General features: G+C 37.3%; 1 long non-coding RNA gene and 1 pseudogene across 1 annotated transcript in view; one reads left to right on the forward strand and one right to left on the reverse strand.

The window, feature by feature from the left end:
* Positions 1 to 221: 221 nt before the first annotated feature.
* The window catches only part of LOC117673855 (uncharacterized), a 58,161-nt gene continuing 31,135 nt past the window's right edge, over positions 222 to 27,247 (reverse strand). Inside the window, exon 4 of the long non-coding RNA XR_004593669.2 lies at positions 222 to 528. This is a non-coding gene — a long non-coding RNA (uncharacterized LOC117673855). The remainder of the gene's footprint in view (positions 529 to 27,247) is intronic.
* On the forward strand, positions 18,565 to 19,751 carry LOC148114209 (uncharacterized; annotated as a pseudogene).

Consider the following 27,247-nt stretch of genomic DNA (forward strand, 5'->3'; position numbering starts at 1 on the left):
CTGCAGGTTCGAATCTCGCCAGGCTCAAGGTTGACTCAGCCTTCCATCCTTTCTAAGGTAGGTAAATTGAGGACCCAGTTGTGGGGGCAATAAGCTGACTTTGTATAATTATACAAAAGTATGAAGGCTATTGCTTAGCACATTGTAAGCCGCCCTGAGTCTCCGGAGAAGGGTGGCATATAAATCAAATTAAAAAAAAAAAACAAGCTTCTTTTTTAATTTATTATTTATTTGTTTACTTTTCACATCTTAATGCCCCATCTCCCTCAGGGAGAGGCTCTTATAAACCTTATTTGGCTGCATCACTAACTGTCCAGGGCATGCGGCCCGTGGGCCGTAGGTTGGATATAACTGCTATAGAAGCTTCTGAAATCAGCAGTTGGACAAGAAATACTTGTAGACTTGAACAACCATCTTAAAAAAGGAAAACAGAAAAATAGATCTAGTTTCTTTATGCAAATACTTTGTTCAAGAGTTATAGAATGTTACTTTAAATCTGTTGACTCTTCTTGCTTAGATTTGCTTTACCTGCAAGTAGAAGAGGTGTAAATATAAATATAAATAATATAAGTATAAATATAAATATAAATATAAATATAGGAGGTGCTTAGGTGTCCCTAAGCAGACAGTAGTGGTATCCGTTAATGATTATAGTAGCTTTAACATGTTTAAATGTTTTGAAAGGCTGGTGTTGAACTATATTAAGGCTAGTCTTCCATCTACTTTGGACCCATACCAATTTGCATATAGATATGCAAATCAACTGATGATGCTATGTCTCTTGTTGTCCATACTGTATTGAATCATTTGGAACAACAAGGGACATATGCAAGGCTGTTATTTGTGGATTATAGCTCTGCCTTTAACACCATTTTACCCAACAGGTTGTTTTTTTAAAATGTCCAATTTGGGTATAAATCAGAGGATTTGTTTGTGGATAAGGGATTTTCTGACAGATAGGCCACAGTCTCACCATTCCTCTACTCCAGGGGTCCTCAAACTTTTTAAACAGGGGGCCAATTCACAGTCCCTCAGACTGTTGTGGGGGCTGGACCGGCTGGGTGGTTGTAGCTAGGTGGTCTTGTGACTGGGGTGTGTGGCTAGATGGCCTTGTGACTGGGTGGGTACGGCCAATTTAGCAGTCCATTAAACAATACATACACATGAAACTTTCATTTGTTTTGCTCCTAGGAGTGTTTTATTTGCTTTTGTTTGCATGTTGCTCTTTTGGTTGGCTTTTCTTTTTACTAGATCGTTTTTTAAGTTGTTTAGTGGTCCACTTCAGAATACTCAATTTTGCAGCAATTCTTCTCAACCCCTAGGAGCTTACAATCTCTCTCTCTCTCTCTCTCTCTCTCTCTCTCTCTCTCTCTCTCTCTCTCTCTCTCTCTCTCTCTCTCTCTCTCTCTCTCTCTCTCTCGGCATCTTCTGCAGGATCTTCTGCATGAAATCCCTTGCTAGGTTTTTCTCAATGAATGTTCTCAGCTCTTCCAACTCCCTCGGTGACATGCTGTACATCTTGGGTTTAGGGAGTTTCGTGCCGGGTAAGATTTCTATCGCACAGTCGGTGGCACAGTGGGGGAGGGGGGGAGCTCATCTGAGGCTTTTTCGCTAAAAACCTCAGCTAAATCCTTGTATTCTATGGGTATGCCCTCAGTTGGTATAGCATGACCAGGCATGGCTGTTTCTCAATTCTCTGCCCCATCTGTTCCTTTATGTGGATTCTCAGCAAAAGTCACATTCATCTGAAATTTTATGATGCCTTGTTTTCAATTGATTTTTGGGTTCCATTTTTTCAGCCATGCAAGGCCCAGAACCAACGGCCATTCCATGCCAGGAGCCACTATAAATGTAAGCATTTCCTCATGGCTTCCAATACCTATATGTAGAGGCTTGGTAGCAAAAGAAGCTAGCTTCCTTCCTGCTATTGACCCATCTAGTTGGCAGAACGCGATGGGATTTTTCAGCTTTCTTACGTTAGTCCCTAACTTCCCTACTAGGGTTGGGCTGATCAAACAACGGGTGCACCCTGAATCCACTAGAGTGGAGATATTTATCTCCCTGTCCTGGTTTGGGATAAATAGTCTTAAAGGGAGGGTAAGCAGTTTAATTGGTTTGCTTACCAGTGGTTCATCATCTGGATCACTTCCGAATGAGTGTGATTTCTCCTGTTCAGATGCCAGGGTTTCCTCCCTAAAGAGGGTAGGGGATGGAACATCTATGCTCCTCAGGGCAGTTTCCTTCCCACACCGACCCGGTTTTTCAGGGTTCTCCCCCGATGGGTGGTTCCGGGTGGGTGTTTGCGAATGACACTCTGCAACTCAGTGCCCCTCTTTTCCACACTTGATACAGGCTGAAGATCTTGGAGAGAATGCAGTTTGTGGTTTGAGGGGCTCTTGCTTCCATTGGGGTGGGGATTTCTTCCATGCTCGCCCCACTCGATACTGGTTTCTGGCTATATTGATCTCAGCTTCTTTGGCAGTGACATACCATTCATATAGGTCATCGGTGCATCTCAGGCCACGCAGGCATTGTATAGATCATCACTCAGCCCATCCTTGAAATAGCTCATTAAAATATCTTCCGGCCAGTGCACATGGCACACGGGATCCCGGAATTCTTCAGTATACTCTGCTACTGGCTGTCGCCCTTGCTTCATCACCTTAATGTGGTTGTGTGCTTTGTGATCTACTAATGGATCCTCAAACTGATATCACAGGGCCATCATGAAATGGTTGAAATCCCGCAGTTCTGGTGCATTGGCGTTATGCAGGGTCACCATCGATCTGGCAGCAGCACCCTCTAGGACTAGAGTCACAACTCGCACTTGGGAACCTTGGGTTTGGAAATCATGCCCATACTCTTGCATGTAGGTGAGCACGTGTGCCACAAAGAATCCTAATTGCTGCGGATTCCCATCAAACTTCACCCCAAGGGGGGGGAGTTTCTCTTTCCAGTTGCGGGACTCAAGGCTGGTTGGGAATGGGCACCAGTGTGCGTGCAGCCAGGTGGGGGAGGATTTTCTGGGTCTTCTCCCACTGCTGCTGCACCATCTGCTCAATAGGCAGGCTCCAGGAGGGGGGTACCTCCCGTGGCATCATCTGCGACTGCTCTCCTTTCTGCACCCTTTGGTTGTTGTCCTGGCTCCCTTCGGATGTTGAGGTTTTCCAAAGTTTCCATCACCAATTGGGTTATATGCCTCTTCAAATAATCCTCCCCCAGTGGTACTTCGGTCAGTACCCCCTGGTCAGCAAGGGCTTCTAGTTCCAGTTTCCACCCCGGTTTTCGATTGCCATGGTTGAGGGTGACTCCTCTGGATTTCTCCTCCCAGATATCTTTCTTCCCGATGCCAATTGACCAGCGGGGCTTTTCAGGATTCTCCAGGGTTACCTCAACCTCTCCGATGGGGTGTACGAAATAGGCATCCGACTGGGTGGCGGTTGATGTCTCCCCCCAGCAATCGGTTTCTCCCATTTCTCTGTTTCGTTCCGACATGGTTTGCAAGGTCCCCTCAATAGAGCGAAGTTTGCTTCTCTGGGTTGACCATTTTGCAGATCTTGCTTTCTGTAAGAATCAGCTCTCCTTCTAACTTAAGAAAGTGAGAACTCTTGAAACGTGGTTTTTAAAAACTTTTCTTTTATTAAGCAGAAGTGACAGCCATCCAGTTAAAGCAAGATCTGAATACCCTTAGGCAAGGCAGTAGGATTAAAGTGGAAGAGACCCCTCCCTTTAAGTCAGAATGCAGATTTTAACCAATACACAAGTGTGAAGATGTTTTCTTTACTAGTTTCTCTGAGAACCCGAACAAACATGCGTTCCCACCATTATCCTTTAAAGTGAAACAACCCACATGGCTATCATAAAAATTCCTGCAGGTAAAGGGGATCTCAGGGCTGTTTGGCACCAGGATATAGATTGTAAAATATCTGTTGACACAGGCAATGCTAGTAAATTGAATCCAAGTGTCCCCCCTCCTCTGATTGAATGGCAGAATCACTTAAGGATCTGACACACTGCTGCCTGATAATATAATTCCCAATTCGGTAATCCATACCCTCCCCTAGCTCTTACGTCTTGTAACATTTTTAGATTGATTCTCGCTTTTCCCCCCTGCCATATATATTTCACTATTATCTTATTAATATCGTATTAATATTTAATTTATTTGGTATATATAAGTTAAGATGTACGTAATTTAGTTTTCTATTATATGATCATTATTTCCAAATGTTTTCTTGTATTGGGAGTCTATACAACTCTTCAAATTTCACTTTCCAATATCGTTATATAAAGGATAGGAGAATCAATTAGGGAGGAGAGGGAAAAAACTAGTATTTTAACAGCTCATTGTTCTTTTCTTATTGTTATTAAATCTGTTACTGAATTAATACGTATATATGTAATATTATAACCAATGAATATCAATATTTACTATAGACAACAATATAGCTAATAAAATATGTATAGTCACTTTATGCACACTGGGATATTAAGTAAAGTTAATCTAAACTTGTAATTTCTAAATAATATAAGTGTTCCAAATCAGTAGTTAAGCATAGGAATAAATATATTAAATGTGTTTAAGACTGTGTCAATCTATCAATATTTCAATATATAAGTCTATTAATTAATATAATTAATGCAATTTATCAGAATAAATATTAAGTAGATGGAATATTTGAATAGTATGACTAAATATTATTGAAATTAATATTTACCACAATGTCTATATCAATAATCAGTTTATCTAATTTATCTAAATAAGCAACAAGTAAATAATATTAAAATTTCTTAGTATTAATATCCACCAATACTATTTATCAATCAATTATCAATTATACCACAATCAACAATTATTAGTAATTGTTCTATTATTTTGCTAAAGATAATCAGGTATATACTGATTATTTAGTTAACTATACACTTGCCATACAATTTTCCTTCACTCTTGCATCATCTTCTGCTTAGTCATCTGTACAGTTCTTTGTCCAGGCACTCTTAGACTATCTCTCGCCAAAAGTATCCAACTGTCCAAATCACCAAATGTCTGGGTTCAACACTTTAGAGTATCATGTTCAAAAATTGCTGCTTTCCACTTCAATTCTCTCCTTATTTCTGTCCAGTCACCATTTCTCCAATTACCGTTATTTTACTTTGCTCACTGTCTCTCACCTGATAGCCTCCGTCTATCTGTCTCACAGTCCTTAATCTCGGCCCCTGTGCTCCTGTCACTCGCTTTACTTTCTAGTCCAATTCTCCTCTCGATCGATGTCTCGTTGTCTCTGTTGAAATTTCTTTCCCCTTCTTTGTCCTTCTCTCACTCTCGGCTCGCTTTGCTTGGAATCCACACCTGTCAAATTTCCTTCTTTCTCCTGACGCTCGCTCTCCTCACTGATCTCCAAGTATTTCTGCTCAGTTCACACTTCAGATCCAGCTCTCCTTCCTCAAATCCATTTGTATCTTTTATAATCCACATTCTCCCCCGATCAAAGTCCGAGTCCAAGTATGGCACTGGGGTTTTCTCGTTCTGAGCACTCTCCCTTTCACGCAGTCTCTGGCTGTCAAACTCCTCTCTGCTCCTCTTGTCTTCTCATTGCCACTTTATCTGGCTACCGCTCTGCCTCTTGTTTTAGACTCTCGATTTCTCTGCTTTGTTTTGTTTTTTTTTTTTACTTTATAACTGTATCTCACTCGATCAGGTTTCCTCCTTCAATTCTCGTCCGTTGCGATTTATTAATTTGATCTCCGCTTCCTGCTCTTCGGCTGTCAACTATTCGGGCCAATCAAGATGGCTGGTTTTTTCCCTCCGGAATTAGAAGGTTTTTTCTGAACCTTTGGGGCAATTGCCTTTCCCCCCGAGGTCCTCAAAGATTCTTCTTTTTTCTATTGATCTCTCCAGGATCAATAGTGCCAAAAAGGCTTCCTGGATGGGAATTTTTGGAATTTCAAGAACGCAGCCCCTTTCTCTAGTTTCAAACCCGTTGCTGCCTGCAATTACTGCAAGTTCAAATCTCACCAGGCTCAAGGTTGACTCAGCGTTCCATCCTTTCGAGGTAGGTAAAAAGAGGACCCGGATTGTGGGGGCAATAAGCTGACTTTGTATATAAAAAAAAGAACACCGCTTGAGGGGGGGCGAAAGCCCTACTAAGCAGGTATATAGAAAAGTATGAAGGCTATTGCTTAATGCATTGTAAGGAGGACTTCCGGTGGTGACATCAATGGGTATATTTCACTATTATCTTATTGAGCTCTTCAAAATATTTTGTTCTCCAATTTTATTGGTATTATTTGGAATAAAAGCAATACTCTCAGTAATATGTTCATTTTAATTGTAGCTATTCTATGACAATTGCAGGTTTTTCTATCTATCCAAATCTACCTCAATTTGCTTTTTTAGCTTATAATAGTTGTCTTCCTTAATCGTTACACATCTTGCTGTTAATTGTATCCCTAAATATTTTACTTCCTTTGCAATCTAGATATCTAATCTCTTCATCAAGTCCCTTTTCTGTTTTTCTGTAATATTTTTCACTAAAATTTTCATTTTGTCCTTATGAATTTTCAGTCCTGTCACCTCACCATATTCTTCTATTTTTTTAAATAACTTTGGTCCAATGGTGAAATCTAAAATTTGTTACTACCGGTTCTGTGGGCATGGCTTGGTGTGTGTGGGGGGGGTAATGTGACTGGGTGGGCATGGCCATTTTTTTTAACTTTTAAAACCCTTTTTTCTATAACCTCTTCTGCGAAGAGGTTGTAAAAAAATGCTTTCAAAAGGCTCTGATGATCCCAGCTGAGTTGCCTGATTGGCAGAGGCTTTTTTTCTTTTAAATGCCTCTGCCGATCAGGCAACTCAGCTTGGATCATTAGAGGCATTTAAAAGAAAAAAACCCTTTTTTTCTTTTAAATGCCTCTGACGATCCCAGCTGAGGGGATCAGAGGCTTTTTTTTTTTTTGTAACTTTTAAAAGCATTTTTCGGCCGAAGAGGTTGTAGAAAAAATGCTTTAAAAAGTAAAAAAAAAAAAAAAAAAAAAGCCTCTGACGATTGTGAGGCTCAGCTGGGCATGTGGGGAGCAGGGATTTTTGCTACTAGTTCTCTGAACCACCTGTCTCCATCGCTACTGGATTGGGTGATCCGGTCCGAACTGGGAGCATTTCACCCCTGCTTTGGTCCTGTTTCTTGTGGATCTTCTAAAATAAATACCAAATCATCTGTGAATGCCTGCAACTTATATTCCTCCTTTTTTATTTTCATACCCTTTATCTCCTTATCCTGTCTTATATTTCTGTTTAATACCTCCAATGTCAATACAAATAGCAATGAGGATAAAGGACATCCCTGTCTTGTACCCTTCATAATATTAACCTTTTCAGTCATATTTCCATTTACCATCACCCTTGCTGATTGCTTATGATATATTGTCTTAATCATATTAATAATTTTTTCTCCAAAATCCATAACTTTTAGTTGCGTCAGCATAAATTGCCAGTATACATTGTCAAAGGCCTTCTGAGCATCAAGGAAAATCAAGGCCATTTGGTTCCCTGGATGCGCTTCCTAATATTCCAATGTGTTTAATATTATTCTCATATTGTCCTTAATTTGTCTGTTAGGTAAGAATCCATTTTGATCTGTATGTATAAATTCATTTAAGAATCTCTTTAGTCTTTCTGCTATAATTGAAACAAATATAATCCACATTCAACAGAGAAATTGGTCTGTAATTTTTTATCTGTTGCAAGTCTGTGTCTTCTTTAGGTATAAGAATAATATACGCCTCCATCCATGAAGTTGGAATTTTCACCTCTATCAGCAGGTCATTGAATACTTCCAAAATCATATTATTTATAACATTTTGTAGTGTTTTATACAGCTGCTGGTAGCCCATCTGGACCCAGTGTTTTGCCATTCTTTTGCCTTTTGATAGCTTCTGTGAGTTCCATCATTGGTATTCTTTCCTCCAGTGTCTCTTTTTAAATGTCTCTGGTATTGTAGGTAATTCAGTTTTTTCCAAATATTGTTTTGTTTTTTCTTCTAAGATTGCTTATATAATTTTTCATAGAAGTTCCTTTTTTTTCTTCATTTCTATAATGTAAAGTCCCTTTCTCATCCATTAATTGGTAAATCAGCTTTTTCTCCTGCTCTTTTTTAAATTTATATACCAACCATCTTCCCGGTTTATTTGCATTTTCAAAAAAGTTTTGTTTAGCTCTCTTAATCGTTTGTGCTTCTTTTTCTATTAAGTTTAGTTTATATTTTTTCAAGTCCACAGAGTTAGCCTCCTCCGGGTCCTGTCAGCTAAACAATGTCAGCTGGTGGGTCCACAGGGGAGGGCATTCTCTGTGGCTCCACCGGCTCTCTAGAATCAGCTACCTCCTGAGGCCCAGACTGCTCCCACCCTACTGGCCTTCTGGAAAATGGTGAAAACCTGGCTTTTCTGGCAGGCTTGGGGCCGTTGATCTCGCCGCTGCGATCTTGCAAGATCTGGCCATGAGTGGGTTTTTTTAACGTCTCTTATTGTATATTGTTCATATTGTCTTTGTTGTAAGCCGGAGAGTTGGGCAGCATAGAAATACGAAAAATAAATAAATAAATAAATAAATAAATAAATAAATAAATTTGATTTTTGATGTTCTTTTTTCGTCAGTCTTTTTGTAGTTCCATCTCTAGCTTGTTATATTCCTCTTCTAATTGCTTTTGAGTTTGTCTTTTTTTTTATTCCTCTTTCCCATATATGTTGTTGCCAGTCCTCTGATATATGCTTTTGCTGTATCCCATACATTTTGTAATGATGTTTCTTCTTTTCTATTCCCTTTGAAGAAGACTGGCTCTCTTTCCATAAATTGTATAAAGTCTTTTTCTTTTAAGATTGTTTGGTTCATTGTCCATCTTAACTTTTTTTTTTGTCCTCTCCATATAATTTTCATCGTATTATGATCCGCCCATGTGCTTGTTTCTATACTTATTTCTTGTATATTGGGTAGTAGCTCAGTTGATATCTACATCATGTCTATTCTAGACCAAGACATGTGTCTATTAGAATAAAATGTGTATTGATTTTTGTCCAGATGTATCCCTCATCAAGCATCTTGCATACCTAATTCCTCCACTATTTTAAAAAAGATTTTTGGAAGTTTCTTCCCAGCTCTTTTATTTCTTTTTCTAGTTTTATAGTCCAATTCTGCATCCACAATTGCATTGAAGTCACCTACAATACATATATTCTCATATTCCAGTTCTATTACTTTTCTATATAGTTTACTTTTTCTTTCTTTTTCTCCCCCACCCCCAATTACTTGCATAGGGATTATTCTTTATACTATTTATGTTGTTTGTATTTTTTTGTCATGGATTTTACCAGTGAGGCTAAAACCAATTTCATTGTATGATGTACAATGACAAGAAAGGCTATACTACTATAGAAATCTTCTTGGTTCTCATTTGGTGCATATATCGCCATTAACAATATTTGTTTGTTATTCAACATTATCTCCACCATCAACATTCTTCCTTCGTCATCCAGAAATATTTCTTTAGCTTAATCATCTCTTATATATAGTGCTATAGTGCTCTTACTTTGCTGTGCAAGTGAGGTGTATAATTTCCCCATTTTTGGGTATTCCAAAATTTTTCCATGTTGTTTTCTAATGTGGACTTCTTGTAAACAAATTATGTCCTTTTTTAGTCTAATTTATTAAAAACTCTTTTCCTTTTTATTGCTGAATTCAATTCATTTATGTTGATTGACATTAACTTTATTTCTCCTTCCATGGTTCTACTTGTATATAGGATTTGCTGCTCTAGTCATTCTTGACTCTCTTGGTTCCTTCACCCTTGCTCCTTCTCTTATTGCTATTTCCTCCTTATCTCTTACATCTTTTTTCTGTTGTTTATCCTTCTCTTCTACAAATTCTTCCTGGCATCTAGTCTCTCTCTCTTCTCTTAATCTCTCTTCTTCTTGTGGTCCCAAGTATTCATCATAAAATTATTCTGTAAATATCACATTAATTCCGAAAGAAAATACTAATTTAATTAAAAACTATAGGCCTCTCTTATTGTTGAATACAGATTATCAAATATTTATGTCAATAATAGCTGAAAGATTAAAAAGGTTTCTAAATGAATTTATACATGTAGATCAAAATGGCTTTTTGCCAAAAAGACAAATTAGGAACAATATGAGAGCAAAACTTGATACACTAGAATATTATCAATTACACAGTGAGACACAAGTGGTATGGATGTTTCTAGATGCCCAAAAAGCCTTTAATAATGTCAAATGGAATTTTATGCTGCAACAACTAAGATACATGGATTTTGGTGATAATTTTTTAAACATGTTTATGGCAATATATTTCAAACAGGAGGCCAGAGCAATAGTGAATAGTGAACTTTAAAATCCAGAAAGGCACAAGACAAGGGTGTCCATTATCCCCATTGTTATTTATATTGACTTTGGAAGTACTAACAAGAATAAAAAGAAAAGACAAACAGATTAAAGGATTGGAAATCAAAGGAGAAAGGTTTTGCAGATAATTTAGTCTTCATATTAGAGGAACCATTGCAATTGGGTTTGAGGCTTATGGGGGTATTGGAGGAATATGGAGAAATAGCTGAACTAAAAGTAAATAAGGAGAAAACCAAAATGATTGCTAAAAATATGACAAATAAGCAGAAAGATGATTTGACCAAGGGAATAAATATACAATTAGTAAAAAAGGTGAAGTATCTAGGGATTTATTTGACAGCAAGATGCACATCGATTAAGGAGGACAATTATATTAAATTATTAAATCAGATAAAAGCAGACTTGGAGAGATAGGGAAACATCTAACTCTCCTTGATGGGTAGAATAGCAACTATTAAAATTAATCTTCATATTCGAAAATATACCTATAAAATTAAAGAGAAAGTATTTTGATAATTTGAACAAACTTGTGTTGAAATTTATACGGCAGGGGGAAAAGTCAAGAATTAAATTGAAACTACTTCAGGAGGCCAAAGAAAAAGGAGGGTTTGGTTTGCCCAATTGGGAACTATATTACCAAGTGGCAATGATCACCTGGGTCAGAGAATGGATAACCCTAAGAAACAAAAGATTATTAACATTAGAAAGTCATGACATTCAAACAGGATAGCATGGTATGAAAGACATCAATACTTCCAAAGACATCACATATGACAGGCATTATTGGAGATATGGAACAACAACAACAAAAAAACAAAACAAAACACAGAACTATAGGGAAATACTGATCTGGCTCTCCACCCTAGAAGTGGTGGTATATCCAAATCTTATCAACTGGGGAAAAATTGTGACATACAAAGATGTATTAGATGAACAGGGGAGATTAAAATTGAGACTGCAGCTAAAAGAACAAGGGTTAGAATTGGAATCATGGTCATATTTACAAATTCAGTCAAATTATATGAAAGATATGAAAATGTGGGGTTTCAGCAGAAATTTAACAATATTAGATAAACTTTTATTGGGGACAGAGGAAAAAATGATTAAAGCAATGTATAAATTTTAATTAGAATACAAAATGGAGGAAGAGCATATTAAAGAGACAACGGTGGTATGGGCAAAGAACTTTAGATACAATATCAAATTGGAAAAATGGGAAAAATTATGGGAAAGAAACAGGAAGCTAACTTTAGCCACATCGTATAAAGAGAACCTATATAAAATGTTTTATAGGTGGCACCTACCACCAGCTAGGCTAGCCAAAATGTTTAAAAATCTATCACCTAAATGCTGGAAATGTGATCAAGTACTGGACACCTATTACCACTTATGGTGGACATGTAGAAAAGCAAAAGAATATTGGCAAAGGATCCAAATGTGGTTAGAAGAAATGACAGGACAGAAAGTGGAATTCAAACCAGAACTATTTCTATTAGGAATTAAAAAGAAGGTTTAAGTAAAAGGTTAACATATATAACATTGCATATCATAAGAGCAGCAAGAATAGTTTACTCCCAACACTGGAAGAGTTAAAACATACTGAAAGAATGGGAAATAATAAAGAAAATATTTGAATGTGCAGAATGTGATAGACTGACGTTAGAACTGAAAAATAAAGAAGAGACAGAATACTATGAGATTATAAATTTTATCAATGGTTAGACCTAAGGAATGGAAGTCGGAACAGATAAGAACAAGGAGGTATAGATCAAAACAAGATGCAATATATGTAATATTGTATGTATCTGTAAATATGTAAAAGAAGTTAAGTATGTGTATAGAATTAGTAAGTAGTAATTCATATTGAAGATATAAGAAACTTAGGTTATAATTTGTATACATTTATATTTTGTATGGCGGTGATATCGCCAAGATGGTTCCACCATGTCCAACTTTTGTTTTAACAATAAAGGTGTTGAGGATATTGGTGTTGTGTTACCAACCAGCAGAGTAAATGCACAAGAAAACGTTGCTGAGAGCAATGAATAAGAGATATGCAAACTGGTTTATCAAAAGCTTACTTTATAGTAGAAAAACAGTCTCATAGTCTTTAAACAAATTCCAAGTCTTTGCCATTTAAATCAGTCCAGTAGTTACAAATATCTTCGTACCCAACAAACAGTAGTTGGTTAGAATAACAAACTCACTCTGGTTCACAAACCACGATGGTTGCAGATCCATCCAACGATGATTAGCAGATATCAACTCCTCTCAATGGTAGCTTATCATACTCTGGTAGCATATCACATCAGCTTTATACACAATGGCAGCATATCATAGCAGCTTCATCATCAAACTGAATACCTTACAGTACCTTGCTTAAATACTCTCACAACCAGTCATTACCTAATTACAGCATGACTCAGCATTACAATGAATACCTTTAAAGTAACATAATACATTTTCAGATTAAAGTAACAGTACACATATTGATCTGTCCCCGTCCACACACACACACAAACACAGCCAGCCGAGGGTTAAGAAAGTACTTGGCACGCACACAGGTCGTTATCTCAAACTTGGCAACAATATAAGCACCGTCTGCCAAGAGCTTTACTGCAACAGATAACATAAAATTACATACGCATTGCAAATAGTCCAGCAAAAACAATATCCCTTCGGCAGCTTCAGACGTTGTTCAAGTGACTAGCCAGTTAGTTTTTGTTCGTCACGGAGTTTTACCAGCCACCACCCTCTCTTATATAGTCTCTGGGGTGTGGTCCAGTGACTCAGTTCTAATCCCTAGCACGCCTCCTTAACTGCTGCAACCGTTTATCACGCCTTCGTTGGCATCCAGGAACGACGGCTCTCCTTCTTCGCTCTCATCAGAGACACCTGGCTCCTGGCTAATCTCCTCTCCCTCGGCTGGCACCTGAGACAGTGCCAGAGGGGAGGGGCCTGGAGAGGGAAGCCTGGCTGACTCCTCTCCCTCATGTTTGAAGCTTTCTTCCTCCGATGAGATAAGCTCAGAGGGCGGGGCCACAACACATATATTACCTGGACAACTAGTTAGGCTCAAACCATATCCTAACTAAAGGTTTTAAAAAAATTATTTTTCAAAAAAAATTGTTCTGCCTTCTCTACTGAATCTAACTTATGTCTTTGCTCCTGCCAAGTCACCAGTACCCTGTCTGGTATCAACTATCTAAAATTCACTCCTTTTTTGATCAAACACTTCATCAAAAATTGGTATTCCTTTCTCAAATCTTTAACCTTCCTCGGAATTTGTTTTAACACTACTATTTCTCTACCTTTATACTTAATCGGATTGTCTCTTGCTTTCTGTAGAATCTCATTTTTTATTGCTTTCTTGGTGAACCTGACATGTACCTTATTTCTCATTGCATACCTAGTATGCACTCTGAATATCTCATCAATCTCATTCAAGATTTTTTCCCTTATTTTCCTCCATTGGTTCCACCAGCAAGTCAGCCATTATCTCTGCTAAATTTTCTCCTTTCTCTTCTTCCATGTTCTGGAATCTCAAGTAATAATCTGCCCTGTTTATTTCTTTATCTTTATTTCTATCTGCCGCTATTAATCTATAATCCAGCTCTCCCACTCTTTTTTCTGTTGCTTCAGCTTTTTCTTCTACTTTTTGTACTTTTTGTTCATTTTTTCCCCATAATCTCTTGAACATTTTCTAATTTGCCTTCTACTTTCTCCATTCTCTCATCTATTTTGCCTATTCTTTCCTTCAATCCTCATGAAGAGCTTGTATCATGGTTTTCAATTCTAGTTGCATGGCATTAGATTTTTCTAATTTTTTTTTGTATCATGGCCTCCAATGTTCTCTGACCCACAAGGTTAGTAGTTGCAGATGAACTTGCTGAAGCCAGCACTGATTATGTTTTCTTCATTTTGTGATGTTTTATATCTTGTAATCCACCAAGTGTAAAAAATATGATTCAAATTCAATTTATAATACAAATATAGGTCCTCCAGCAAGAAGACAGAGAGAAGATGGGAGAAAGAAAAAAAACCAAGAAAAAAAACACCAAGGGAAAAAAGAATAATCCAGATAATAATCCTAGTCCAAAACCCAATCTTTGATCGCATTCTCAGAATTTTTCCAACTTCTTTACTCCAGGTTCTTCTAACCTTAATCCAGATAGCCTCTAAAAGAGGAGCTTATAAAATAAAATTTTATAATCCAAATCAGCCCACCAAGCCCAAAAAATATAGTTATTCAGCATATATATTCCAGTAAGCAGATTCACAATTCAACTTAAAACAACAATGAAAAACAAAAAGAGACTCAAGAAAAAACCACCGATGTCAATCACAAGCACAACAAATATATATATTCTTTTTAAAAAGTTCCAAGAAAGTTCATCTTTCTTTTGTCAATAATCCCCAATTTAAAAATTGAAATATCCAGTCCAGATTCAGACTTTACTCTTTATAAGCCAAGTTTTCTCTTATTCCTTTATCTTCTTGGCTCCACCCGCCTACCTTGTTGCCATACTTCTGCGGGTGGAATAGGTAAAACACCCAATTCCACCTCCTCCTTTGAGGCCACACTCTCCTCTGCTGTTCCAAGGAGGTTCTTCTTTAATCCAGTTTAAAAGGTAGTAAAAATTATTCAAAATATCTCACCCAGACTGATTACACCTTCCTTTCACTTCTGCACTCTGCAGTGGCTGCCCCAGCTTTGTAATGACTCACAATGGTCTCCTTCCCAACTGTCTGTTTAGGAAGCTTCTCCAGCTCTATCAGGGAATTTGTGAGTTCTCTGAGATCCACAGTGTGTGCTCCCCTTGCTTGTTGTCCTGACAAGGCAACTCAGGTTCAAAAGGACCACCTAACAGCTGGAATATTGACAGTCCTTCAGGAGCCCCCAAAAGATCTGTTATTCTGCTGCAATGCTAGCCATGCCCCTCCTTATCGGTCTTTCTGTAGGAGCATGGCTGCCATGGCTACATCACTGGCATCTGCTTGGACAATGAACTATCATTCTGAGTCCATGTGTTGGAGGATCAGCTCCTCAGCAAAGAGCCATTTTAATTTTATGAAGGCTCTTTGACAGTCCATTTACCAGGCGAGCAGTTGATTAGGCTGCAGGAGGAGGCCCCATCTTTAACAGTTCTGTTAGGGGCAGGGCAACTTCTGCAAAAGCTGGGATAAATTGCCTGTAGCAGTTTGCGAATCCCAGGAACTTTGAAGCTGTTTGCAGGTACATGGGGGCTGCCAGTCTAGCACCGCTTTCACTTTTCCTGGATCCATTTCCACCCCTCCACTGGATATTCAGTAGCCTAGATAATCTAGGGAAGTTTGATGGAACTCACATTTTGACACTATGCATGGAGTTTAGTGGCGAGGAGTTTTTTCAGCACTTGCTGCACTAGCTTTAAATGCTCCTTGAGGGTCTCGCTGAATATGAGAATGTCACCAGGTAAACTAGTACCCCTTTGTATAAATGCTCATGCAGCACTTCATTGATTAATTGCATGAAGACTCCTGGGGCCCCTTGCAGACTGAACGGGATGACTTTGAATTGGAAGCTGCCAAGTGGACAGTTGTTTTCCATTCATCTCCTTCTTTGATTTTGATGTGGTAGTAGGCTTCCCTTAAGCCTAGTTCGGTGAACACCTTGCCCTTGGCTAAGTGGCTTAGCATGTCCTTTATAAGCGGGAGGGGATAGGTGTTCTCCACACACACAGCATTAATTTCACAAAAATCTACACAAAGCCTCATCCCCCCTCATCTTTTTTTTTCTTCTTTAAACAGTACTGGGGCAGCCACTCTGTATTTTTCAGATTGATGCTAAATTGGCATTGATGTATTTTCTCAGCTCCTCCATTTGCTTGGGGATCATGGAGTACATTTTTGGCTTCCACAGCTTGGCTCCTGGGCACAGATTTGATTGTGCAATCCATCACATGGTGAGAGGGAGGAAGTTGCAATCTTCTTCACTAAAGTCTCCTGATAGATCCCAGTATTCCCTTGGCACTTGTGGGTTGCTAGGCAGTCCATCCGTTGTGGGGGCTGTGACCTGTGGCTCGCTGGTGCTGCTGTGGCTTATGGCACCTTGGTATTGGTCTAGTATGGGTGGTAGTGGTCTGATGCTTATATTTAGTTTCCTATAGTCATCCTCCCATGTGATGGTTGGTTCCCATTTATCGAGCCATACGAGCCCCAGTATGATCGACTCAGTCATTTTTGGAGCTATGATGAATTGAATGAGTTCTCGGTGGCAGCCCATTTCTAGTCTGACCAGTTCTGTGATGAGTGTGGCAGGGTCTCTGCTGATTGGTGTCCCATTGACTTGCTCAAAGCAGTTAGGGTGTGCTAGGGGTCTCGTGCGTATGGGGTTTCAGGTCAATGTTAGAGGCTCTGGATCCTGAACAGCACCCCAGTATCCAGGGAGCTGGTTGAATTTTTAAAAAGATTCAGGTTAATGTCAGGGTTCCAAGTAAAAACCCCAATGAAAGAAGATTCTGAGGTTTGAGTTTCCTCAATGTTCCATTTTATTAGAGATGTCGTATTGGCACTTCTGGGAAAACCCGAATCTGAAAGTTTCCAGGTTTTCCCCACTGAAAGGAAAGTCCAAGTCCCTGCCCAGCACCCACATGTCCATCACATGGTCCAATCAAAGCACCATCCCAATTGGAGATACCTCCCAGTTCCAGCCCTCCAGGTGCAGGCCAATATGTCCTTGACTCTCGGAGAAAGGAATGTTATTATGACTATATATCACCCATGTGCAATACAATCCCCTCTCCCAGTTCTCACATTAGTAAATGTGGCAGGCCTGAAGATCCAATGAAAAAGATGGCTTCCAGGCCTGACAATAACATCATATGTTAGTTTTTGTGGAGACCTATGTGTGCTGACCAAAACCTGTTGTTACACAGAACAACTCTTGGTTTAAAGCTAAACTCAAGCAGCTACACCATGCCAAAGAGAAAGCCTACAGGAAAGGAGATAGAAAGCTGTACAATTAAGCCAGAAATATATTAACAAGGGGGATTGGAGCAGCAAAAAGAAGCTACTTTGAAAAGCTAGAGAATCAGCACTCAACAAATGATCTGGCAAATATGTGGGAAACTCTTAAAAATATCATTGGTTATGGCAAACCTCCTTCCTGTGCAAAAGGAAATTTGACCTGAATGTGTTTTATTGTAGATTTGATAGGAAAGAACTGTTACCTATCAGTTCTTTCCTATCAAACCACCACCTCCATATCAGATACACTAACAACAGCCAACCATCCCTTTGGGCCTCCCATCTCTGGTGATTACAGAAAATTATGTGCATGGTTTATTTCACAAAGAAAAACCTGGAAAAGCACTGGGCCCAGACAAGATAACTTTGTGCTTGAAAACTTGTGCTGACCAATTGGCCTCCATCGTCACTTTCATCTTTAATAAATCACTAGAGGACTTCCGGTGGCACCACAGGCGTTGGAAGACGTTCCTTTGGGAGCACCAGCCCCGGATCATGTTAAAACCACTAGGACAACGCAAATCAGCTGTCTCGTGGTTTGGATACTTTCCCTCAGGAAAAGGGGGGGAGGTGAGCAGCTGGGTGAAGGTAGAGCTCCCCAAGACCCCCAGGAACAATTCTGGGGCTCGAAGGGTGAGAGCTCCCTAGAAGCCTGACAGAGCTCTGGATCTGGGACGCTTCTGCTTTAAGCAGAAAAGACGCCACGACCACCCCTGCAACAATTTCTTAAAAAACATCAATTCAAAAGCAGGCAAAGCAAAGGCAACCGCAAGTTCTAAACTTTAACTCTGATTGAGCATTACTTCCTTCTGAGATCATTAAGAGGGAGAAAAGAAAAAGAGAAAGGAAGATGGTGCCATAACTTTAAAGGGGTGTGAAAGTGAAAGTTAAGAGGAAAGTTCTCATTAGCGCTGGCAGCCCCGTTCAAAATTAATGGACTTTACTTCAGAAGAATTAAGATTTAAAGATTAAAGAATATAGTACTGATTTTTTTACAAAGTATAATATTTACAACTAATTGGACTTATTGGACTTGTTGATTTTGCTGTGGAAAAAGTGCAATTTGAAATTTAGAAAATGGCTTCAAAGCAAATAAAAACTGGTGTGCTCAAAAGTGCTAGGGGATCACCAGCTTTACCATCTAAAATGCAGTCTTTGCCAGCCCCAACGGATTCACAAACATTGACACTTGAAGCCCTTCAGGAGGCTTTAAAGGTGCAAGCCTCTGTTTTAGAAGGAAAAATCACATCTGTTCTCGAGGAGAAAATTAAAAACGTGTCTGAGGAGATGGCTGAAATTAAGGAGGTAATTCAAATTCAAAATAAAGAAATTAGAGAAGACATTGTTTTGGCGCTTCAGGGTCTGGCAGGCCATATCGAATCATTGGAAGAAAGGGTGGAAGAAATCAATCAGTCCAATGTAAGTTTGGAGAATAAAATGGGTGAGGCTCAAGCCAAGATGGAAAAGGCAGACACAGAAATTACAATGATACAATATAGAGAGATGGAATTTGCCCTGAGGTTAAGAGATCTGAGAGAAAACAATCAAGAGAATTTGAAAGAGATTTTTGCAGAAGTCTTCGCACAGCTAATTGGAAATTCAAAGGTAGAGACAGGATGGCAAATAGACAAAATTTACCATGTCAATTCATGGCTTGCCAGACAGAGACAATTACCAAGAGATATTGTAATCTACTTTACTACCCAGAGGACACGGAATGAAATTTTACAGGTTTCTTATAAAAACAAACTTCAGGTGGTAGGACAGGAGGTTTTAGTACTGAAAGAAATCCCCCCAAAAATGTTGAGAACTAGGAAGGATTATTCCTTCTTGGTCGAAGAACTCAGAAATCACCAGATAAAGTACAGATGGGAGGCTCCAGCTGGATTAGTGGTGAACTACTCAGGAGAAAGATATCGTCTCAATACAGTTTGGAAGGCAAGCACATTATCAATGTGCTAAAGGCTGGATGCCCACCGTCTCCAGAAATTAGAAGAAGAAAAGAAGCAGAGGTGGCAAGAAAGGGGGAGAAAGAAGGGCTTCAGGCACAAGCTCAAGGAGGGGCCCCAATTACTCAAGAAGATTTATCACAACTTTCGGGTACTGTTCAAGCTCTGGAATTATTCGAAAAAATAGAAGAAGCAAAGGATCAAAGACAGACTCGAGCGGCAACCAAACGTAAAGAAGAGGAATTAAAGATACAGCAAACTCAGTCGACAATCCAAGAAATTACAAATACAGAAGCAATGGGAGGAGCAAGGCCGAAGAAGAAAATTCAGGAGGATTTTCAGTTGGCGCTCCAAAAGCTTCAAGGTGCCAAAAATGGCAACTAGATTTTTAACCTGGAATGTTAATGGCTTAAATTCACCACAAAAGAGGAAGAAAGTATTTCATTATTTGAAACAGTTTTAAAATGATGTAATTTGTTTGCAAGAAACACTTATTAGAACAAGAGACCAAAAGTATTTAATAAATGCAAGATTGGGAACACATTTTGTTGCATCTGCTCCAGAGAAGAAAAATGGTATAGTTATATACTTAAAGAAAGACTTAATGACTAAATTAATTGAAGCAGATGTTCAAGGAAGATATATAGCAATTGAATTGTTAATAGAAGGGAAGAAAATGCTCTTAATTGGAGTATATGCACCTAATCAACAACAATAAAAAAATTATAAGCTTTTGCATACTAAATGAATACAATGGGATTACAAATCGTGTATATTACTGGATGATTGGAATGGAGTATTGGATACCCAGAAAGACAAAAAAGGACTCTTGCAAAATACCCAAACATATGCTAAATTGCCCAAATCTTTTTTTGATATGATGGATGATATGGAACTGAGAGATATTTGGTGAGAACGGAATGTTGAAGAACAAGATTTTACATTTTTCTCTGACAGGCACCAATCCTTTTCTAGAATTGACTTTATATTAATTACTAATGATTCTTTTCTAGGGTGAAGAAGATGAAGATATGTCCAAGAATTTTAACTGACCATAGTCCAGTCTGGATGGAATTAGAACATGGCAAGGGTCTTAGGAGGTCTTGGAGGTTAAATGAAAATTTATTCAGATATGAGGAAAATGTGAAAGAATGTAAAAACTTAATGAAAGAATTTTTTGTTATGAATATGTATAAGGGCACACCCATGGAAATGTTTTGGGATGCAAGCAAAACATATATGAGAGGTATTTTAATATACTTGAAGAATACACACAGACGTAGACAGGGATTAAAACGGACAGAGTTAGAAGAGGAAATAAAAAAGAAAGAGCAGGCGTTATTATTGAATCCAACGGATAAGAAAACAAAAGAAGCAATTACACTATTGTGAGGGCAGTTTAATATGTTGATGGCAGATCAGGTTGCAACTAATTTGTAATATGCTAAACATAATACCTTTTGTAATGCGAACAAACCAAGTAGGTGGTTAGCATATTTGTTAAGGAAAAAACAAAAGTTACGTACTATAGAGAAAATAGAATACAAAGGTAAAGAGGTGTATCAACAAAATATGATTAAAAAAGCATTTTTAGAATTTTATACGAGGTTGTATGCTAGTGATAAAATCCAAGATATAGATATAGATAGATATTTACAGAGGGAGAATATTCCTACAATTAAGATGAGCAAAGGGAAAAATTGAATCAACCGATAACCTCTGAGGAAATTCTCTTAGTAATCAAGCAGTTAAAAGTTGGTAAGGCTCCTGGAACAGATGGTTTGACAGCTGTTTATTACAAAAATTTGCAGTTAGAAATGGTGGAACCACTTAGGGAACTATTTAGTAAAATACAATCCAGAGGAGAAGTACCCCCATCTTGGAGAACAGCCTTTATTTCTTTGATCCCGAAAGAGGATCAAAATCATAGTCAGCCAAAAAATTATAGGCCTATATCGTTACTTAACACAGACTACAAGATTTTTGCTAAAATATTAGCAAATAGGTTAATGTCAGCCATGCAACAAATGAGTCACAATGATCAATCAGGATTTATAAATGGGATACAAATTAAAAGCAATGTAAGGCAAATTGTTAATATATTAGAGTATTTGGAGAAGAATAACCAAGTTCCTGCAGTGCTTATATTTTTGGATGTGGAGAAAGCATTTGATCGATTGAATTGGCATTTTTTACTGAAAATAATACAAAAGATGCAGTTTGGAGAGTATTTTACACAATCCATTAAGGTTGATGCCAGTAATCCAAAAGGTGATTCATGATGATCAAGCGGGATTTATCGAGGGTAGATATATGAAGGATAATGTAAGGCAAGTAATAGATCTATTGGAATATCTTGAGAGGAATAAACAGGTACCTGCAGTGCTGGTCTTTTTGGATGCAGAAAAGGCCTTTGATAGAGTGGATTGGAATTTTCTATTAAAGACTTTTAAAAAGATGGATTTTGGGGACCAATTTATACAGGCGGTCTCAGCAATTTACCAAGAGCAAAAGGCACAGATTATTATTAATGGAAGTTTGACAACAGAGTTTAAAATTGAAAAAGGAACAAGACAGGGATGTCCGTTATCCCCATTGCTATTTATTCTAACACTAGAAGTCTTGTTAAACACAATACGGGACTCTAATATCTTGAAAGGTATAATGATAAGGCAAGAGGATTACAGAATAAAGGCATTTGCAGATGATCTGGTCGTTATCCTAACACAGCCAATGGAATCAATAATCCAGATGAAGGACATTATACAAGACTATGGTAAAGTTTCAGGTTTTAGACTGAACCAGAAGAAAACTAAGATGATAGCTAAAAATATGACACAAGATCGTAAACACGAGCTTGAAAGGAGGGCAGGTTTTGAGATTGTACCAAAGGTAAAATATCTAGGAGTTCAGGTTGCAGAATCAAACATGAAACTGTTTCAAAATAATTATGAGGTGTTGTGGCGAGAAGTGCAGAAAGATATGGAGACTTGGAAAAAACTGCAGCTGTCTCTACTTGGAAGAATAGCAGCAGTTAAGATGAACATTTTGCCAAGATTTCTTTTTTTGTTTCAAATGATTCCGGTGCTTAAAAGTGATAAACAACTGAAAGTGTGGCAAACTGGAGTGAATAAGTTTGTCTGGAACGAGAAAAAAACGAGAGTGAAATTGAAAATTATGCAAGATGTTCCAGAAAGGGGAGGCCTTAAACTTCCAAACCTACAGTTATATTATGATGCAGCAGCGTTTACACAAGCAAGTGATTGGTTTGGAAGGACAAAGACTGGAATATTGAATATAGAAAGTTTTGATCTTGAATTTGGATGGCATGCTTACTTATTTTATGACAACAAAGTGGATAAAGTATTTAAAAGCCATATACTTAGAGACTCTTTGATGAGAGTTTGGAAGAAGCACCGACTCAAATGGGATTACAAAATACCGCTATGGCTGGATTTTGGTCATATTATGTGGAATACAAATATAATGTCACTCGGGGGGGGGGGTTTATACAAAGAGGTTCTTTTTACAGATGCGGGCAGATGGTAGTTGAAGACATTACAGACACTGTTGGATGAAGGGATTAACTTAACTTGGTTACAATATAACCAATTACAATTGAGATGGAAAGAGGACCAAAAAACTGGTATTATGTTGCATGAGGAAGAATTGGTTAGACATATAAAAGAGAAAGGTCCAATGCATATTAAAAGGCTTTATAATGTTTTGTTAGAAAGGGATTCAGAAACTGAATTGGTTAAAGATTGTATGATTAAGTGGGCACAAAACTTTGAGGAACCAGTGATGTTGGAAACATGGGAAAAAATTTGGGTTCAGAATGTTAAATTCACACAGTCGCAAAATTTGAGGGAAAATTTTTATAAAATGTTTTATAGATAGCATTTAGACCCCAAAAAATTGTCGTGTATGTACCCTAATGTTCAGCCAAAATGTTGGAGATGTGATTGTTTAGATGCTACATATTATCATGTTTGGTGGACTTGTAGGAAAGTTAAGGCTTTTTGGATAAAAATTTGGTGGGTCATGCAGAATGTTTTGAAGAAAAAAATTCAATTTTCTCCACAATTGTTTTTATTGGGTATAGTTAAGGGTTTTACTTTGGGTGAAACAAAGTTGATATTGTACATGATAACAGCTGCGAGACTGTTGATAGGTAAATACTGGAAGAATGAAGCTTTGCCCACGATCGAGGAATGGACTTTGAAGATGGCCAGTTTTGCAGAGATGGCGAAGATTTCAGCATATTTAAAAGACTGTTCAGAAGAGACTTATGAATGGGAATGGAAAAAGTGGATAGATTATGTTCAGAACAAATATCAAACTAGGAAGTATCAAATAGCTTTTATTTGAAAATGTTATATTAAGATAGAAATTTTTTAACGTAATGAAGATGAAAAACTATAAGTGGGAAGGAGGGGTTCAAGTTTTATACAAGTTTTATATAAAGGAGGGTTTTTTTTTTTACCTGATATGAGTATATTGTGCGGAAGTCCAGGGGGAGGGGAGGGTTAGGGAGGGTTAGGGAGGCTGGGAAGTTTGGGGTGAGTTGAGGGGGGGGGGGAAAGGGTGAAAATGTAATTGTAAAACCTTTGCAATAAAAAAAAAGATACAGACTGAATACAATTGACAAGGCAAGAGCTTTCTACGAGGAAGCTCTTAAAGAGACGGATGCTGATATGGAAGTTGAGGCTCAAGAAATGCTAGCCCCAATAAAACCTGCGGAAGAGGAATTGATAATGCTGGAAGAAACAGAAGGAGCTGTGGGCAGAGTCATAGAATACAAAGAGCAATGTGAAGCCAGAACAACTAGAGCAACAAAAACTAATTATAAAGTATGAATATGGATGAAAGGAAATTAATCTCAATAAATATAAATGGACTTAATTCGGCAAACAAAAGAAGAACAGTATTTCATAAATTAGAAAAATTAAAATTTGATATAATTTGTTTACAGGAAGTGCATATTAAAAAGCAACATGAACAATTACTGATTCAACCAAAATTTGGTAAAACTTTTTTATCATTGGCGCCAAGTAAAAAAAGAGGTATTGCTCTGTATATTAGAAATACACTTACGGCTGAACAGAAGCATTCTGATCCAGAAGGCAGAATTTTGATGGTGGAATTAACTGATAATAATACAAAATTACTCTTAGTAGCAATATATGGCCCTAATAATAACCAGAGTGATTTTTATAGGAAATTACATAACAAGATAATTGAAATGGAGTATGAAAATGTCTGCATGATGGGGGATTTTAATGATATTGTAGATGAAAAACTGGATTATAAAACAAGTAGAACAACAAGATATAGTAGAAAGATATTGCCGAGGACTTTTTTTTTAAATGACAGAGGAAATAAACCTGAAAGACATTTGGAGGGAGAGAAATGGGAAAAATAGACAATATACTTTCTACCTTGACAGACATTTATCTTGGTCCAGACTGGATATGATATGGGCAACAATGGAATTGACTTTAAACATTAAACAAGTGAATATAGATACTAATACATGGGTGGATCACAATCCAGTGATTGCTATTTGAAAAGGGCGAAAAGGCAGATCTAGATGGACATTGAACAATACAATATTAAAAGAGAAAGATTTTACACAGAAAATGAATTGAGAATTGGACTTTTTTTTTTCAAGGAGAATAAGAAAGAAACATTGATACAAAACCGTTGGGATACAATGAAAGCTTTTGCCAGAGGATTAATCATCGATTATACATGGAAAAGAAATGTGAAGAAAAGAAAAACCCTTAAAGCTTTGAGAGATGATCATAAAAGACTTGAAAAAGAACTTCAGAAAGATCCATATAAGAAAGATGTAAAAATTAAAATGAATACTATAAAGCACAAAATGGATCTACTGGAGAAGGAAGAATTAGCGCAAAACATAAGAATTGCTAAACAGAATTATTTTGAAAACACAAATAAACCTGGTAGATGGTTAGCTTATAAATTGAAAAAAGAAAGAGAATCAAGGAAAATAACGCAATTGATTGATCATCAAGGACAAAGTAGATCTGGAAACAAAGAGATGGGGGAAATAATACAGGAATACTATACACAACTATATAAGAAAGAATAGGATAAGAGGATAGAAGAGGATAAAGTGGCAAGGTATTTACAAAAAGCTAAATTACCAAAAATTCCCAAAGAGGTTGAGGAGTTATTGGATGGAAATATAACGATGATGGAGCTAACAGAGGCAATTAAGAAACAAAAGAATGGAAAGGCACCAGGCCCAATTGGACTGCCAGCCGAATATTATAAAACTCTACAAGATTCATTATTGATCCCAATGCTGGAGGTTATGAACGAAGTAATGATAAAAAAGGAAATACCCGAGACATGGACTGAGGCATACATCACTTTGATTCATAAGGAAGAAACAGACCCACAACAAATCAAAAACTATAGGTCGATATCCCTGCTAAATGCAGATTATAAAATCTTTGCTATGATATTGGCAGAAAGACTTAAGAGATACTTGAATAATTTTATACACTCCGATCAAAATGGATTTTTACCTAAAAGACAAATCCGAGATAATATAAGAATAATCTTTTTTTAAATAGTTTTTATTGAATATAAATATTAAAAAAGACATACGTAACATATACACAACAAACATTTATACAACATATACACAAAAAGAGTGTAATTTCTTCTTAAGCATTTTTTCAGAGTGACGTTCTACAATTCTACTTATAATATATTCCTTCACCTCTCTTTAATCTAATAATATTTTTTATTACATATATATGTATCAATCGGTAATATATCCCCTATATTTTTTGTATATTTCTGATTTTTAACCAATTATACCAATTATTCCATATTTTATAATAGTCTGATTCTTCTCTTTCTTGTAATTCTTTGGTTAACTTATCCATTTCAGCGCATTCTAAAATTTTCCCTATTACTTCTGTTTCACTTGGTATTTTTTCTTGTTTCCAATTTCTTGCATAGGTTATTCTTGCAGCAGTTAATATGTGAATTGTAAGATATTTGATATCCTTAGGGTATGATTTGTTAAAGATTCCTAATAAAAATGTTTCTGGTTCTTTTTCAATCTGTGTTTTTGTTATTTGTTCCAACCATTTTTTGATGTTAGACCAAAATTTCTTTGCTGACGGGCACGTCCACCATAAATGATAGAAAGTCCCTTGTGCCTTTTTGCACTTCCAACAAATTGGGCTATTTTTAGGTTGTATTTTTGCCAATCTGGTTGGAGACATATGCCACCGATAAAACATTTTCAGTTGGTTTTCCTTGTACGCCGTTGCTTTCGTTAACTTTAGGTTTACCTGCCAGAACTTTTCCCATTTTTCCAAAGGTATTGTGTGTTTGATGTTTTGAGCCCACTTGATCATCGTTTCTTTGACTGTTTCTTCTTCCAATTTATAGCGTAGAAGAAATTTATAAATTCTACTAATTAATTTATTTTCTGAATCTAATATAATTTTATCTATTTCTTGTTTTTGATTATAAATTTCATATGTTTTTATATGTTCTCTGTATTTGGATTGTATTTGAGTGTAAGTCCACCAGTCTATTCCTCTGTGTAAATCTGTCTCCAATTGTTGTTTTGTCTTTAATTTGCCTTGATAGTCAATTATATCTTTATATCTAATTATTTTTGTCTTATCTGTTAAATTTGGGTGCCTAATTGATTCAGCCGGTGCTAGCCAATTTGGTATTTTCATATAATGTTGTTTTTTAATTTTAAGCCAAATTTGTAATAATGAGTTCCTTATTGTGTGTGTTTTAAAATATGAATGTGTTTTGTATTTCTCATCCCACATAAAGGAGTGCCAGCCAGTTTGAAGTTCGTGTCCCTCAATTGT

Source organism: Pantherophis guttatus, chromosome 4, assembly GCF_059756535.1.
Source record: "Pantherophis guttatus breed Tessera chromosome 4, ASM5975653v1, whole genome shotgun sequence".
NCBI lineage: Eukaryota > Metazoa > Chordata > Lepidosauria > Squamata > Colubridae > Pantherophis > Pantherophis guttatus.